This window comes from Camelus ferus, chromosome 19, assembly GCF_009834535.1.
Source record: "Camelus ferus isolate YT-003-E chromosome 19, BCGSAC_Cfer_1.0, whole genome shotgun sequence".
In the NCBI taxonomy this organism is placed as follows: domain Eukaryota; kingdom Metazoa; phylum Chordata; class Mammalia; order Artiodactyla; family Camelidae; genus Camelus; species Camelus ferus.
The window spans coordinates 41,540,649-41,558,904 of NC_045714.1; the positions used below are offsets into that span (position 1 = coordinate 41,540,649).

Genomic DNA, 18,256 nt, shown 5'->3' on the forward strand with positions numbered 1-18,256 from the left:
AAAACAATCAAAAGTTTAGGCAAGAAATATTTGAATGTATATCAGGTACCCCTCTTCTTAACAGCAAGACCAGTACAGGTCTTCTGGCAAGTCACCACTTTGAATTTTAACATTAAACATAACTTTTAAATTCCCCCTTCAGGGCCCCCTGTGTCACTGGGGTTGGTACTATTTAGGGCAAGAGGCTCCCTGGCCAGGGTGGGACACAGGGAGGCAGGTCTGACTTCTCAGGACTTCCTGTCAGAATTGACTTCTGAAAAATATCCCGCATGGGATTCCAGAATCTGGCAACAAATGTAACTGACATTATCCCCCACAACAAGAATTGGAGACCCATGTTTACCATTAGAAAGCATTTGAAGACTTTTCACCTAAAATTCACTGAAACCAAGACACAAGAAAGCGTTCTTATAATAAGCATGCTTACAATATGATGTCAAGTGGGGGAAGAAATCAGAATGCGAACCTCCTGATTTCAAATATAGATGCAGGTGGACAGGACTAGGATAGAATTTGCAAACAGGAAAATAATTTAGGTTTAAGACTTTTAAGACACTAAGAGAAGATGTTTTGTCCAGTGACATTGTGTTACTGATGTATTGATTTTACATTTTTAAGTGGATTGGAAATCCATCCATTTTATAGAATCGAGTTATCATCAGTAGATTGATTTGAAAGAGCTGGGTGTGATCCTCATCCCCCAAAAATTGTTATGAAAAATAAGTAAGTTAACAAAGGACAGCAACTAGCATAGTGCCTGGCACATAGTGGGCCATCTTGTCATTTTCATTAACATTATTATTAGTACTCATCTCAGGTGGAGCCCAAGCTGACCACATCCCCTAAGCTTCTATACTTGATTTGGTTTCCTCAGTGGTAGTCAACTTCAGCGCTGGGTGCTTCCTCCTCTCATTGCTAACATCCCACTCTGGTTTGCCTGAGCCTCCCTGAGTGAATTTTGACGACCCGATCCCTCCTGCTGCTATATGTGCGGCAAGATGTAGTTAATGTAAGCTGTCTTGTTGAATGACACTGTGAATGCATTAGAAAAAGAGAAATGTGCTGAGAGAACATGCCTGCCACAAGATGCCCACCTTTGCCACCACTCCATTTGTTCAAAACATCTGGAGGAGTTTTCTGTTGGCTGACATCTGTGATGTCTGCTATTCTGGAGAGGTCCGTCCGAGTGTTCCAACCTCCAAAGCAAGTGAACATTTACAGCTCCCATTTGACATCTTTTATAGGGCTTTTTTCTATGTCAAAAAAAGTCCTCAGTGGAAGGTCCAAATTCATCAGTAAATATTTTCCATACACCCCAGGACCTTTTACTGTGAAGACCATCTATTCAATTAAAATGAATGTTTTATTCTTTCCTGCCCACTCCAGAGGGCAGGCATTTCACTGAAGATGGCTAGCAACCAGGAGTCAGAGCACGCAGTCTCTTATTAGGAAGAAGTTTCCTGCTGCTGGAGACTGCCTCAGAAGAGGCCAGAGTCCATTCAATATCTACAAAGAAGCAAAATCCCAGCTGCTCCCAAGCCTTCTCATCATTAAGGTCACTTAGGGCGCTGTAAATGCATTCAATCAGCTCCCTGATACTGGTACCCTAGGGGGGACTCTGCAGTGTGAACTTCAAAACGGAAGTGTCATCCACCTTTCATTAATGCAACACATCTTTATTGATCATTACTGCAATTTATTGACTCTAAGACACAATTGTTGTTGTGTTTGTCTCACATTTAAACATTTTTGAAGTCAGGTGTTCAGGGAAACCAGGCAGCCGATGGACATACTTATTATTGCTTGTGTGTGGCCATCAACATATTCAGAGTGTCAGTGGCTTGAAGGAAAATCCCAAGGACAAGAGCTGAGCCTCTTTTAAGACATATTTCTTCATCAATATACCTGAAAACCCAGAAGACGATACTGTGTGAGAAAAACCCAGACAACAGAGATTTGAGGCTGAGACAGAGTGATTCACAAGACACAGACTCAAGTATAAAATATTCTAAGGACACCTTAACCAATTTATAATGCAATTTCTGTTTTTTCAATATGTGCACAGGCATAGTATCTGGAAAATATCTATATCTAAATAAGTCTAAAAGTGTACTTACAAGAAATCATAACTATGTTTTAAAAATAAAAATACCTAGTTTAAAAATAAGAAAAACTGTTTTTAGAACAAAGCCTATTCTATTTTCCACCTGTGGGATATAGTCTGTTCTCAGGCATGAAACAACGATGTGTGTATTACATTTGGTTAATTATCCAGAGGACATTAGATTGGTCAATGCAGTGGTCTTCCTGTAAGTGCCCCTACACCTTGGCAGGGTTGACTGTGATTCCATGGTCTGATGAGTCTTCCACCTCGGTTGAGAGTAGCAGCTTCCTGTGGAATGAATTTTGGAGCAACACAATTTGAATAGGCTACTAACAAAAATGCATTCAAAACGCACTGATTATAAGAAAAATATCACATTTATTGAAAATGTGGTAGATGTTGTGCTAGAAATCGTGTATGCATTAGCTCATTCAGTCCCAACAAGAAATCTGTGAGGCAGATATCCATATCTGTAAATTACAGATGGAAAAAATTGACCAGAAGAGTTTTCTACTTGCTCCAAGTTACACAACTGGTAAAGTACAAATATGGGGTTTGAACTCCAAACACTAGGTTCTTTATTATATATTCTTAATACAAAGTATTGAATTATCCCTTAATCAATCTACGCCAAGAATCATCCCACACACAAACACACAAACTAAATTGCTAAACCCACAAACTAAGAGCAAGTAATGAAATGTTTATATAAGTCAAAAGAAATATTGAGCCAAGTAATCACTTATTTCATCAGAGAATGCATTAAAACATAAAATGATTGATGATGATGTAAAAGAAAGTGATCAGCGGACCTCGGGATCTTGACATTGTGTGATACATGAGCCAAACTTGTTATGGAAAGTCCTGAAATTGTTTAACCTGTGTGAGTGAGGGTGGGAGGTCATGCTTTTCAGGTTGGTGACAAATTTTTCTATTTAAGAGAAAAACCACTTCTATATATGTTGTACTCCCCTCCTTAGCATAAGCTCAAGATTCACAGGGAGAGAAATACTTTCAGAGTGTTCATTAAACTTCAATGAGAATGAATTCTGATCATAAGGTTTCTGAACTTGAAATAGGTTTTGTTTAGAATGGCTCCCATTTTAAAGACCAGGTACAATTACTGCTTCACGAGAAGCTGACCTCAACCACAATTTTAGACCCAGTAGGTAAGAGCAGACATTTGAATAAATGATGCTATTTAAAAAGGAATATTAAAAATACTCAGTCTTGATACCTTCAATGAGGAAGCATTAAACTGCAAAAGTAAGGTTATTAATACACAGTGCAGATAAGGATATGGTGAAGCTTATGTGGACCTATTTTAAGTGAAAGAATATAAATCATATTCTTTAGAAATATTGATGTTAAGACTGAAACGTAGACTTCCTAGTCTGATGCCATCTCCATCACAACATGCTGCCTCTCTGAAACACTGAAGAACCTTCTTTTGTACCTGGACATAGCCAACGGTGTACTATGCATTAACTAAAACCAGTGTAACAAACTCAGGCTTGGTTCAGACTGGTGTGAACCAAGAGAGAAGGTCAAATCTATGAAAGAGGAAAAACAACACAGATCTAGGTAAATGCACCGAATTGAAGTTAGCTGGGAAACAGCTCAGTGGACCCAGAGATAGATCCATGGCGCCAGGATTTCATTCTGTGGCTTCAGGTATATACAAACCTGTGCAGATTCTCTAGGAAGGAGGTTGTAAAGAACAGGTAGAGAGGCTCGGAGGAGAATTAAGTGGGCTTTGCCTCAAGAAACTCAGAAGGGAAATAGAATGCTGAGCAGGGAACACATTCAGCAGTCCAACTGCAGGGCTTGGGGGTGGGAAATGAAGTGTTGTAGAAAAGGGCTCAGATAAACCCGTATGTTGTCTTCCAGGCTGGTGGCAGAAGGACTCACTCTAAACCTCTAGGTGCCCTTGCAAAGATAAGCACCCTGTTGATCTGAGGTTGTAGTAGGGAGTCTCAGTTGCTCCAAATGAGAACCATGTTGTTGGACTGTTCTGAATTAAACTGTCCCAGACATAGTCCTTTAACTTTATGCACCTTCTAGAATTTCAGCCCTTTGCTCTTTTTGTCCTTGGCTGATCTCCAGTGGGTTAGAGGAGGAACATACCAGGCAAGAGCACAATGGGGGATTGCCTATGCCGTGTGCTTTGAGCAAGGAAGGGAGACTCCCTTTGCTTTCAGATCCCTACCACTGGTGTGTTAGTATCTGGAATTTCATTATCTTTTGGGGTTATTGTTACTTTCCAAAGATCTTCTTATATCTTTTATTTATCTGTTTTTCTGCCTACCTTTTGTGTTGTCAGATCCATCTTAACTTGCAGTAATGTCATAGAAGGATGACTCCTTTAGCCAACATATATGATTTTCAGCTTCCACAGAAATAGTGTATCAAATGAGAAAAAGTAGATAGGTACATTTTTTTAAATAGAAGAGGAGAGAGTTTGAAAGTATGAGAATCTGGAATGAAGGGGTATGGAGAGAGAGAAAAAAAGAGAGAGAAGGCGGGGAGAGAGAGAGAAATGGCTGTGTTATGTGGGTTATATGGAAGAGTTGCAGGAACATTGGAAAACTAGTGCAGCCTCTGTCCTTTCGGCATAGCTATTATGTGCCCGGCACTGTGCCAACGGCTTTGTATGTTGCGTTTCATGGACAACTCTCTCAAGTAGTTGTGGTTTTCTCCATTTTAAAGATGAGGGATTTGAGGATCTGAGAGCCAAAGACTAGTTTGTCTGTTAGTGAAAAACAGAGGTAAGGTTCTAACTGAGCTCTATTTTCACTGCTCCAAAATTCTTTCTCCTCCCTTTATGTTGGTCTCTCTACAAAACATCTCCAAAGACTCACCGTGCCTCATGGAATCACAAATGGCAGCTCTGAAAGAAATGTGTGATCCCTGCAACCCAGCCCTCCCAAGGAAGCAGTATAAGTTGCACACTGAGCAAGGGCCTGAGGGGGGCAAGAAACCCAGTCTTCTCTCTTTACTTCCACTTGAGAGTCTTCTTACTGGGCGTCAAGGGAAGAGTCAAGGCCACAACTGAGGGAGACTTGTAACTCAGGGCTGTCCTCCTCCTGCTGTGGTGTGCACAGCTTAGACTGTTGACTTTAGAAACATGACACCCAGCCATTGTCTAAGTCATTTCTTTTTGCTGTCTTCTTTAACACTGCACTCGTTTGTAGAAAAATACCATTTTCTATTTTTTAATCATGATTTTATAAAATAATTGAATAAATATTGAATTTATAAAAAATGTAACAACAATATCCAAAGAAATCGTTTGGCTTACGTCTGTTGCTGTTGTCTCCTTGCTCTTAAGTTCGTGTTCTCTCTAACCCACCAGTATTTTTAAACTCAAAAAAATTAGTTTTTTTTCCCAGCTTAAAAGTTTACTCACAAGTGCTCTGAATATGTTTACCAGGAAAAAATTTAAATGAAAATCATTGTTCAGATGTCACTCATATCAATCATTTCTCTGTAACAGCCATAGAGTATAAATAATTGCAATTGTGTGCCCTGTACTTGAAGGAGGAAAAAAAAAAAGATTACTTTAACAAGAGTCTGGAAGTGTCTAGCATTTTCAAAGACCATTTTCTGCCCATCCACTTCTACAAAAATCCCAATGACTACTCCTCCAACAATGTTTCCAATTACACAGCACCCACATCCCTAGTAATCATCCCCTCCCATCATCCCCATAAGCGTACTCACAAAAGCCCACTCATAGCTCATTTTACCAACTCCCTCCTCATGCCAGACATCCCTCCTGGCAGAAGGACCAGGATGAATCAATGGGGGTGAAGCAGTGGCAAGACCAATCCAGTCCCAGATTTGAACTACACCAAGGCCAGTGGGTAATGTGGGGCTAACTTGCCATAACCACATGAAATTTGAAAGTTTTGTGCCCAGTGAATTCTCCCCACACAGACTTTGCTCATACAAACTATAAGGTCCACAAGAAGAAATTAACAAAGAGTATAAAGAAAATAGCTAAGAGATAGATGGCTTTTATGGGACTCCAATCATGAGTTTTTGCCCCAGGTTGAGAAAACTGATGTCTAGCCATCTAGAAGAATAAGCTCAAAACTTGTGTTAGCTTCGGGACCCTGTCACCTACTGTAGCACTCAGGGCTGTGAAGACTGTCTTCTCTGACTACGAAGTCATTCTATTGGTAACCCTTTGCCCACCTACAAAAGAAAACCTCCCATCCTTCCTCTCTTCTTCATCTCCTCCCTGCACCCAAGAACTTGAAGAGCACCAAGAAGCTCAAAATCCTTACCCTTGTTCAGCTGTACTCTTTCCCTGCAAGGGAAGAAGTGTTTTGTGGTATGTGAGTATGAATTTGGGAAGGTTAGTATTAGACTTTGCATTGGGGCTCAGTTTTACATTTTATGTCACTGGCTGCAAGGTGATTCAATAATCTGAACCTGTTGCTTCTCTAACAGGACCAGGTACTAGGTGACATTTTTTTTACATATGTTTATAAAAACAATTTTAACAATGCCCCATTTTATGAATGAAGAAAGTATCTCAGAGAGTGTACTAAGGTGTAAATAAATTATTTAATCATCTACTTCTTTGATGCTTACTAGAAGTTTGGAGATGTTCTACCCAGACCCCTTGTTAAAGAAAGACTTGCTGTCCAGCTGCAGGGAATGCAGTCCGCAGAGAGCTTTCAGCTTTGGGTTCCTTCAAGGTCGTCTTCCATTGCAGCGTGCTGCCTGGCCCCAGCCCCAGGGTGGCCTGAACCTGTGACTGGGCAAGGCTGGAGTATAGACTTGGCCATTTTGGTCCAATACATTGCACGCTGATGGACAGTACTCACTCCAGAGCTCTCTGCTGGGTTGGCCAAGGCTTGGTCAAGTCTACATTGGTAGTTTGACTTTTCCCTCTGCTCCATCCTGTAACCTTCTTTTCTTTCTTATTACTCTCGAATAAACATCTTGCATGCCAACCTCTATCTTGATGTCTGCTTCTGCGTGACCCCATTGCTAACCCTTACACAACTATTTAACCTCTCTCTCTTTACCCAGATCCAGCCTAGACTCTGTGAATTATCTTGGCCTTGACAAAGAACATACAGATAGTACATAGGTGAAACATTATCATATCCAGCTGCAGATTGTACTACTCAAAGTCCAGGGTCCCAGATCCCTGGGCACAGCCTTCTAACCCAGAAAGTGAATGCCAGATTTTCAGTGACTCGACTCTACTGAATTCCCAGCTTCTAAACTCAGATTTCCCCCAAACTGATTCTCCAGTATCTAATCTAAGATGGTGTTTATGGTGCTCATTATCTTTTATCAGAGGTCTTAAACTCAAATGCCTGCTGAGGATTGTCCCATAAAATTATTAATTGAAGCTGGTCATGTACATGACAATGATTTTTTTGCAGTTAGGCATAACGCTTTCCTATTTGTGTTGCCCAATAAAGCACTGTGTGAGTGAGAACAAACACATCCTATGCACCACCATTGGGTTGCCTCTTGCTCTGATGTTTGCCAAATGGCTACTAGTAAACAACCTGAATTATTAACTGAGTGGATATTCACATCTTTTCTTCACCTCCTAGATGGACTGAGCTTCTGATTGCAGATGTTCTTTGAATATGCCTTATGTACCCACTCATGGAATACCTCGCTCAGGTCTTGCTCTCCTATCCTGTGACAGGAAGACATCAAATCTGTAAAGGAAAGGTTCCTAGTGATCAAGAAGGAACAGCACAAGAGATGAAAATCGGTGAAAATTGATTCAGATTATAACTCTGTATATAATATTCATAGTTGCTGCATATTTGATGGTAACCCAAACTCAGGTCCCCATTTCTCCTCAGCAATATGCTAACCCTTCAGCAATAAACACATTCCATGTTGAGTTTTGGGCTTCTGTCTATAGCTCACTTTTTTTCCCACAGATAGAAAAAGGTTGATAACCATTCCCTGAACAACAGTCTCTTGTTTTCAATTCTTCCAATAACTGTTGTTCAGTGAGTCATTAATTCATGGCATCATGAACAAACAGTAATTCATAACCAACTTGTGTTCTCTAGTTGAGTTCTCTTAACTGAGCTACCTGCTATCTGATTCCCATGCCACCCCTTCCTATGAAAATTTCACATCAGACATAATAGATTTTTACCTTTTTAACTTTTAACTTTCAACTTTCAACCATGTCTTTTCCATTTCGTTAGAAGGATCACATTCACTTAGTTGCTCAAGCCAGACACTTATGTTCTCATCGTTCATTGCTCCCTCTTCTTTATTATCCATGCATCCATTTATCCATCCCAAGATCTTCCAATCATACCATTAGATCTCTTTTAAATCGTGTTCTTTTCTCCAGCCCTGAACTTACCACCCTAGGTCAAGTCACAATATATCTCACTATTATAATAAAATCTATTCTGAAAGCCTTGTTTCTCCTCTTGTCCTCCTCAAATCCATTCTCTACTGAGTAAGCAGACAGAGTGATCAGCTTAAAACCTAAATCAATTTATAAAGCTTTGCAGTTTAATTCAGTGTAATGCCATCTAGTAGCACTTAAAGCAAAATCCCAAATCTGTGCCATGGTCTACACAGTCCTGAGTGATCTAAGTCTTGTCTACCTCTCCTGTCAATCCCAGCCCCCTTCATTCAGTCCTCTACAGGCACGGGGACCTTCTTCTTGTTTCTCAAACTAGCCAAGCACTTTCCAGCTTCAGTGCCTTCGTGTTTGCTGTTCTCCCCACTGGGACCGTCCTTTCCCTGAATATTTCACATTCTTCAGATACCAGCTTAAATGCCACCTTCTCAGAGAGCTTTCGCCAACCACCTTTTCTAAAACAGGCCACTTACTCCCTGTTATCCATTACTACGCTACCTGTTGCTCTATTTCGTAGAATTTCTTCCCATTCATGATTAATGAATGTGTTTGCTTATTCAGTCTCTTTCTCCTCCACGAGACCGTGAGTTCCACAGGGCCAGAAGCATCTTTCTTATTCAACACATATTACTGGGACTTAGCACAGTGTCTTGCCCATAATTTTTTGAATGAATGAACCTTCTTTCTCCTCAGCCCCCTTCTCCGGGCTGGCCATCAGATTTCATGGTGCCACCATTTGTATGTAATCTTCTCCCCAGTCAGTGCAACTCCAGGTGCTTAACACTGCTGCTCTCAGTCCCTTCTGTCCGTCCCCTGCACTACTGCCTTCATTCAGACACTTGTCATTCCACACCCAGACAACTACAGTACTCTGCTACTGGCTCTGCTTTTTCCCTCTCTAGCCTCCACACCCAGACAACTACAGTACTCTGCTACTGGCTCTGCTTTTTCCCTCTCTAGCCTCCAAACCCTGTCAGAGTGACCTTTCCAATATGCAAATCACTTTCAGGCTTAAAACCTTTAAATGGCTCCCTGTTGCTCACAGGATAAAGTTCAGACTTCTTAGCATGGCACACAGGGCACTCTGAGCTCTCACCCTGCCCTCCCCTCTGGCTTAGTCTCTCAGTCTTCTCTGCCAACCCGTCTTCTCTGACAAGCCCTGTCTCCACCATCTCTGAACATTCTTTCCGTCTCCCACCATCCTATCCATTCTACAGTCTGAATACTCTCCTGATGTATTCATTTTTCTGTATCTCCACACTTACCAAACTCACTTATTCCTGGCCTAGATGACCACGCCCATCTCCCTAACTGCACAGCACCCTGACCAATCCATTTCTAAACAGCAATGAGTGAGCTTTTACACACTCAGCATAACCATGGAAACATCTGCTATCTCTCCTCCTTGCTTTAAATTCATCCCTGGACAGAGGTTAACAGGTCCTGCAAGAACTAGTCTCTGGGTATTCTTCTAACCCTTCCCTCACTCTCTGTACTCAGACCCATTGTCATGTTCCTTCCTGCCCCAGGACCCTTGCTCCTCCTTTCTTCATCTACCTAAAATACTCAGGACACTTTCTCCCTGTGGCTTACTACCCCTTTCATCTTATAGCTCAATATTTTCCCTAGGCTAGGCCAAGATTTTCTGAGTATCATCTCATTATTCACTGCATTTTTCAAAAGCTCTTATCTACCCACAGAGGTTTAGGATATAAGAGAAAGGGCAGGTTCTCAGAAAGGGGACAATGAATTTCAGACCATAAATTTGGGAAAGAGTAGAAGGACTTGAGTCACTGGATGCAGTTCTTTGGAAGTTGTTCTGTTGGCTGTGTGTGCTCTGTGTTCCCCAGGAGGTACTCCAGAGGTTTAAAAATCATTGTTATGTATGTTTTCATTTTTTTAAGGATTTGATGTAACAGAGGGAGGCTGCAACATGTACTCAGTTCAAAGCCTGGGAAGAATTAAAATCATGGGATTTTGTTTGTTTAGATTTTATTTTTAAATGTTTTCAGTATGTATTTCTTCACCTTGTTCTTTGGCCTATTAGTCAAATTGATTTCCCATTGACTCCCTAACCTATTCATTCAATATTCATTTATTCATTCACTCAGCAAACACTCGTTGGATGCTGCATCCTTTCCTAGGAGGTAACAATGGTCTTAGACTCCTTTGACTGAGGAGCACAGAGGAAAAAATGACTTCTTTTGCCTTCTATGTTTCAGGGAAATAAGCAAGTAAATGAAAGCCAGGTTTTTCAAGTCCAGGGCAATGATAACAAATAAGAGTCCCATCGGAAGGGGAGAGTGAAGCAGGTACAGAAGAGGCAAAGCCAAGAGTCCTGGGGCAGAACCATTCAGCTGGAGAGAGCCTCCTACAGCTGTTTCAGCCAAGTCAGTGGTTGGAAAAGTATCTCTTTGAGGGCTGGCAGGTTCCTATAAACAAATGCATGAGATCACTAGGCAGTGTCATCTGGCTCCAGATGAATATTATATTCTCAGCCGAATTCAAGTAAGTAGCCAAGACTATTGGCAACCAACATTGTCCCAAGAATATTGGGGCAATTGTTGAGAGAGAATATGGACAAGGGCTGGGAGGAAGTTTAGGAACCCTAAAAAATTCTACCTATGATAAAAGTACTAGACAGGGACACTGGGCAGATTCCCAGCCCTACGGACTTAACCATCAGGGCGCTTGTGTACGAGTAATGTCTAAGACTCATCCAAAAACTGCATCTGTTGTCATGTGGATTCTGAGTACCAGACACAAGCAAGCTGAGACTGCGGATTAGACACACAGCCCTAAGCAGCCCTAGCTCCAGCTGAGGCGGGTGAGGCTACAGATGGAAGGGCAGGGGACACGGGGTGGACACTGTGCACGTCCCACTGCCACCTCGCTCTCCTGTCTTCCTGCAGAATCCCCAGGGGGGAAATCATCTCTGTGAGCCAGGGCCTACTGCCTCCATTTGTTCAGACCTTCCTTCTGTCCTTTTTAAATATCACTGTTAATACCCCCTCGTGGCACTGTCTTGGTCCTTTACCTTTTCATCCAGATATTATTAAAAACTAGTGTCAAAGATGGAATTCTCCGAAGACCTTGTAAAAGTCAGCTGTGAGGCCATGCTCTATAAGAACCACTTCCTAAGTCGTGTTTCTGCAGCTCACACTTTCACTTCTCAGCCCCATGATGGAAACCCTGGAGCTCGCTCCCCTCCCACCCGCTCACACTGCAGTCAGCCTGGGCTTGAAACCATTCTTGGAATTCCAGTCTTTTTTTCCAGCCTCCTATACAATTCAGACTTAGTCCTTCTCTCTTTTTATTCATAACATCCTCCTACTCTCACTCCACCCTCACCCGCACCCCCACCGTATTCTTTTCTACGGACGTTTTTGGAACATCAGGATGTGCCCTGCCCTGGAACTCCGATGATGGCCCCTAAGATATTTTGGTGCACAGATCAGAGTGTTTTGAAGGAGGAGTTTTAACTCAGCAGTTCTGATATGGAAGCAAAATGTATAAATAGTGTTATATAGACAGATAGTGTGCTGTAGTGTCACAAATTTAATCCACAGTAGCCAGGCACAAAGGATAATTACATTGTTTTCCAAATTAAATTAAACCTAGTTTCAATGTGTTGAAAAGAAAAGTTAGCCTGTTATGTTTAGTGACACTTCCATCTCCCCAAGTTCATAAAATAATAATAATAATAATATATAATTTTTAATAATTTAATAATTATAACATTATTTAAATTATTAAATATCATATAAATTAAATAATTATAGTAATATTAAATAATTAAAGTAATATTATTATTTTATCATAATTAAATATGATAAACATGTAGCCCTTTAGAGAAGTATTACAGATAATAAATGAAGGTAGAATGATAAAATCTCACCATTTCACAAGCCCTAGTGAATTAATACATCTAAACAATGATCATGAGTGGCTGTCAATGTCGCCAAAAAGAGGTAGCCAGGCATTCCTTCTGTACACACACACACACACACACACACACCCCAAGCCTGAATCTGATTGAGTCTCTAAATCGGTGCTGTTTCATACAGCAGTCACTAGCCACACATGGTGCCTGGGCACTTGAAATAACCCTAATCAAGATCTGTTATAAGTGTAAAATACACGCCAGACCTGTAAGATTTAGCACCAGAAAAAAAAAAAAAGTAAAATATCTCAATCATCATATTGATTACATATTGAAATGATACCATTTTAGACATACTGGGTTAAATAAATACATGATTAAAACAAAGAAAAATTGCATCTGTAAACCTCATCCCATGCTTTCCTTCTGTCTGATCCTAGAGCCTAATCACTTTCAGAAGCCTTGGTATGGCTCGTAGTGCTAAGAAATAAAAGCCAGAATTGGGGTAAAACTTGGCAACAGGTGAAGTTCAGCATTGGAGACAGTTTTTGTTTTTGGTTTTTGTTTTTTTTTTTAACTCAATAATGTATCCGGAGGTGGGGAAAGATATAGCTCAGGTGGTAGAGTGCATGCTTAGCATGCACAAGGTCCTAGTTCAATCCCCAGTGCCTCCTTTAAATAAACAAACCAACCTAATCCCCCTCAAAAATGTATCAGGTTCTATCAAAATTCCCCTGCTTCAAAGTAGGAATGCACAAATACCACGTACTCAGGGGTAGTGTGATAAATAGGAAGTGGAGACAGAAGGAGGAATCTTCCAGAAGTGCCCCACGGTACTAAGAAAAGGCCAATAGGAATGGTCTGGACTGCTGAGGCTGTACTGACATCCAGGCTTCCTGTTGGCTCCCGTGGGCTTTGGCCTTGAGTTCCTTGTTGGAATTTCATCTTCCCACTTCGCAGCTGAGTTCTGGGCCTCCGCCTTATCCCCACCTCTGCAATAGGGAACATGCTTGGGTATTTGTTCCAAGATAGTTGCAAAATTCAGAAAAAACCGAAAGAAAATTCTTACTTGGAGTGAACATCACACGAGCAGTGGAGCTCAGTGCTGGGTTCAGGTCTCTGTTCCGTTCTCGGCCGGGATAGCACGGCATGGTGGGTGTCCGGCCGCGGCCTGGCCCTGGATTCCTGCTCTATCACTTCCCGATTGTCCAAGTCAAGCCTCAGCTTTCCGAGACTTGTGCACAGGGTGAGTCAAGATAATATTTGCAGGGTGCCTTCCACCTTGCCTGGCTTAGAGGTGACTTTGCTATTATAATGCTCATGAAACTTACAGCCTCCTGGAAGTTCAAGTGCAGCAGCCTCTTCCAAGGCCCTGGGAGGGGCCTGAGCAAGTTCATTAATACCTATTTATTCTCTTTCTTAGGGGAGCTTCAAAAATGTGCTTAAGCTCAGGTTCCACCAAACATGGATCAACCCCTGCTTTGGCCCATTTTAGCTCAACAAATATGTCCATCTATCCTGCCCTCCTTCATAATCTCTTCCCCTTCCCCTATTTCCCTTCCTTCCACTGCTGCAGGGTCAAACAGTACTGACTCTTCCCATTTTCCCATTTTCCACTTTTCCTAGGCCCTTTTATGTATGTGGTAGACAGAATAATGGCCTCTCAGAGACACCCACAGCTTAATCCCTGTACCCTATGACTATGTGAACTAATTTAGCAGAGAGGCTTTGTAGATGTGCTTAAGGTTATGGACCTTGAGACGGAAGCTTATCCTGGATTACTTAAGTAGACCCGTCAAATCACATGAGTCTCTAAAAGCATAAAATCTTTCCTGGCTGAGATCAAAGAGAGATGCACCATTGTTGACTTTGAGGATGTAGGAGGTGGCCACAAGCCAAGGAATGCAGGCAAGCCACTAGAGGCTGGAAAAGCAAGAAAATGGATTGTCTTCTGAAGCCTCCAGAAGGAACACAGTCCTGCTAACACCTTGATTTTAGACCTCTGACCTCCAGAGCTATAAAATAACAATGTATGTTTTTTAAAGTAGCTACGCTCATGGTACTTTCTCATGGCAGTGTTAGATAACAAATACGATGTTAAGACCTGTTTTCTCTTTATTCTTTTGGGGCCTTGTCCTTTGTTTATTGGCCTGTGCTGTCTCTTACTTTGCTTTCTTGCCTCCTAATAATGATCTCTTTTCTCTTTGAGCCACATATGGTGGGAACAGGGCTTCCCCCCTACACTGCCCCCTCCTTATGATTTATAGGAGTCCTCTTCTGACATGGGTTTGCTGGAATTCCAATCTAACTAGATTAAGCACCCTACTATATTAGAAATCCATTACAGTGAGGCAGCTATTGTTTAAGGGACTATACCCTGAAGTCAGTGAGATCAAGATTTCAGTCTCAGATTTTCCATCTTCTACCCGTGTGACCTTTGGCAACCTCACTAACCTTTCTGAGCATTGTTTTCTCTCCCAGAGTGGGAGATCGTCAGGGTATTCCTTTCCATTCCGTTGATTGTGAGTTCTGTGAAGATACCCACTGCCGTTATAAAAAGGGACATTTTACAAGATCCCGAGTTTAAAATTGGCTTTATCTTATTTATATCTTGCTTTACAACTCTTATCTTAATTGTGCTTGTAAGGCTTGTGCAGATGCTAATGGCGAGCAATGCGGTGGTGGGGGTCACTGCCTTTTTAGTAAAGCCTATTTCCCTAGAAGCTCTGGAAAGAATCTAATTGAAGTTTGACACCTCACAGTGGTGGTGACCTGAGGGTTAGATCACGGTGCCTGTGTCACCAAGTTGTTGCAAAATCAAGTCGGATAACTCATGGGAATGCCGGGTCTTGCACACAGGAGGCGTCCGATGATGAAATTCCAACTTAAGAAGTAAGCCTGTCACTCTTCCTTTTGTCAGAAATTTGAATGTATTTGAACACTTGAAAAATAACCTCCTGGCCTTTGCATTTGCAAACTGATTATCTGAATCCTTTTAGTGGATCCTCTAAATGAGCATCTGTATGCAAAAGCTCTTTGGGAAGGTAACAAATGCCAGCTGTTACTGTAAATTTGATGTTCTAATTATATGTATATGTATATATATATGTGTATGTATATATGTATATGTATATATATGTGTGTGTGTGTGTGTGTGTGTGTGTGTATGTATTCATCTTTGCTAATCTTTTATTCCTAGAATAGAAGCACCTTGTTAGTAAGTATGATATGACCCGTTGGGAAGAAAATAAACATTTTCATTTTTGTTGATCAGTTTCTCCTCCCACCATATCAGAAATTCACCTATAGGATGCTAGGAAAGCTTAAGGGAAAAGTTCAACTGAACTTGCTTCTGTTTTTGTCTTCCTAGACAAAAAGGAGGTAATGTTGAGTTTTAGTTTTCTTTCTTTTTTTTTCTTTGACGCATCAGTCACTGTTGCAGAGTTAGTGGTGGGCTCTTGTGGATTTTGACACCAGGCTGAACTGAGATCAAACCCCAGACCTATCTCTTAACCACTTTAGAGTTCAGCTTTCCTTAATGTAAAGTGGAAATGATAATCATAGATTTTCAAAAGATGTTTTGAGAGTGAAATGAAATAATTCCTGGGAAAAAGGGTAGCATGGTGCCTGCCCAGGGGTGTTCCATAGGCTTTACTTTCCTCTTTGTTTGGACTTCTCTAGTCAGATTATTCGAAACAGTAAATTATTTGCTAAGCATTATAGAGATGGGGGTGAAAGGTGACAGCACAGTTCCTCCAACCAGTACTGTTAACAAGCTCAACGTCGAGTGGGAGAAATGACGAGTAAACCAACACTTACAATCTGGTAACATAAATGCTTGGCTCTTATGATCAGAAAAACACCAAGCACAGAGGGAACATGTAAGCAAGACATCTTGATCACATATGAGGGATCAGAGAAGGATCTCTGGAGGAAATAACATCTTACCTAACAGCTCTGAAGGATGTGTCTGAGCACTGGATAAGAGATTTTGTGAAGGTATGGATCCCAGGCAGAGGGGTCATATGTGGATGTCAAGGGCCCAGACATAGGAAGACAAAGTGCTTACAGAAAATCTGAGATCTTCATGTAAGGTGGAGGGAATGCACGGAGGGAAACATTAGAATGCAAGGTGGGTAGGTGGGTTGGGAAAAGTACTGAAAGGTCGGTAGATCATGAATAACCTTGTAATTAGACTTAGACTTTTAGGATTCATTCAAACTGGAGGCTCTGCACAATTGTACATACAAGAAAGACATGATTAGATTTTCCCTTCAGAAAGTCACTTTGGCTGCCCTGGAGGGTCAGGACTAGAGGCAGGGAGAGCAGTTAGGAGGCCACGGTAATAAGCCAGGTGAGAAGTGGTGGTGGTTAAATTAAGATAATGATAATGGCATTGGTAAGAAATAGGTAGATTCGTGTAATAATAAAGCCAATAATAAAGTAAGTAGATTTGATGAGATGTTACCTATGTGGGGAAGAAGTTGTCAGTGGTGATACCTGGATTTCTCAGTTAGGCAACTGAGTGAAAGGTGATTCCTTTTGTTGTGATATTGAAAAGTGACCAACAGAAAATGTCTCTTATATGAGGTTGGATCCCAGGATGTAGAGCTGAACAGGAAATTAATGTAGCCAAACAATTACAAAGTGAGAGTTGGCTACATTTGAAATACACCAACATTTAAGGCACTATATGATTAAGAGACCGTCCAAATGAGGCTGAGAAGGAATGGACAGAAGAATGGGAATAAAATCAGAAGTGTGAGGGCTTGGAAGATGTATTAGTCAAGAATTAAATTTGCAAGCAACAGAATCCAACCGTGGTTGATGTGAGAAAACAAACGAACTTATTGAAAAACCACTGGATAACTCAGGGAATCACCAGGAAATCTTGAAAATTGGGCTGAGAAACACAGATGGAGTTCAGATGCTAGGGAACCCCCAAATAAATCAGTGTGTATTACAAAAGCCCTGAAATCAGACTGCTCTAAGGAGGGCCAACATTAACAAACAGTTTTGAAAGATCAATTAAAAAAAAACTGCTTTAGCACAAAACTGTGCCAGTAGATTTGGTGGAGGCTGAAGCCAGATTTCAAATGGTTGAACCCCAGGAATGTCATGTAGACAATAGATTCCATACCGCTTTTGTTAATTTGTGTGGTGTTTCCAAGCACTGCTTCTCACTTTCACGATTTGATTTGAGGCTTCATGTGTTATGTTCCCTAGGAGATGATTTCCTAGGGAGAGGGGACAAGGGGGATCAGCAGAGGAGACCAGGGAATCTGGTTCCTCTACAAAAACTGTGAAGACATGAGGGGTACCATCTCTATGCTGATTTCTCTCTGATTTTAGCATCATAATCCTTCTTAAAAATTTAAAATAAATCAAAGATAAGAGAGGCAGTTGTCTTCCTCAAAAAAGACACCATTCCTTGAATAATGATTTCTCAAATTTTGTTGTACAATTGCTTCTCTTAAGGAGTTGTGTTATAAATACACTTCCTTGGGCACCAGTGCTAAAGATCTGAGTCAGTAGTTTGAGGTGGTACCTGGCACTCATATTTCTAACATGCTTCCTGAGTGGTATTGATGCATAAGAAAGTTTGAGAGCCTCTCTGCCGTCTTATGCAAAGCAGAGGGATTAGGAATTTTCCCAGTGTTCACTGGCGTTGAAATAAGCATCTGTGAGAAAGTATGCTTTACCTTTGTCAAGCAGGTAACTAAGGTTACTTTTGCTAAGTAGCCTTGTATTTTGCTTTAGGCTATAAAGACTCCCCAACTTTGTTCATGGTTCTCCAGATTTATGAAAGTTTCCCCAGCTGCGTTACAGTTTCTGCAGGGACGTGGGATGTTACACAGAGCTGTGTACGTTTCCCTGGTTGTATGCAAAGTCCTGC

General features: G+C 41.2%; 1 long non-coding RNA gene across 1 annotated transcript in view; it reads right to left on the minus strand.

Annotated features, from left to right (window-relative positions):
- Positions 1-1,724: 1,724 nt before the first annotated feature.
- Positions 1,725-18,256, minus strand: part of LOC116658016 — a 74,661-nt gene continuing 58,129 nt past the window's right edge. The window contains exons 4-5 of the long non-coding RNA XR_004313238.1: positions 2,258-2,392; positions 1,725-1,905 (exon numbers count right to left, since the gene is read on the minus strand). This is a non-coding gene — a long non-coding RNA (uncharacterized LOC116658016). The remainder of the gene's footprint in view (positions 1,906-2,257; positions 2,393-18,256) is intronic.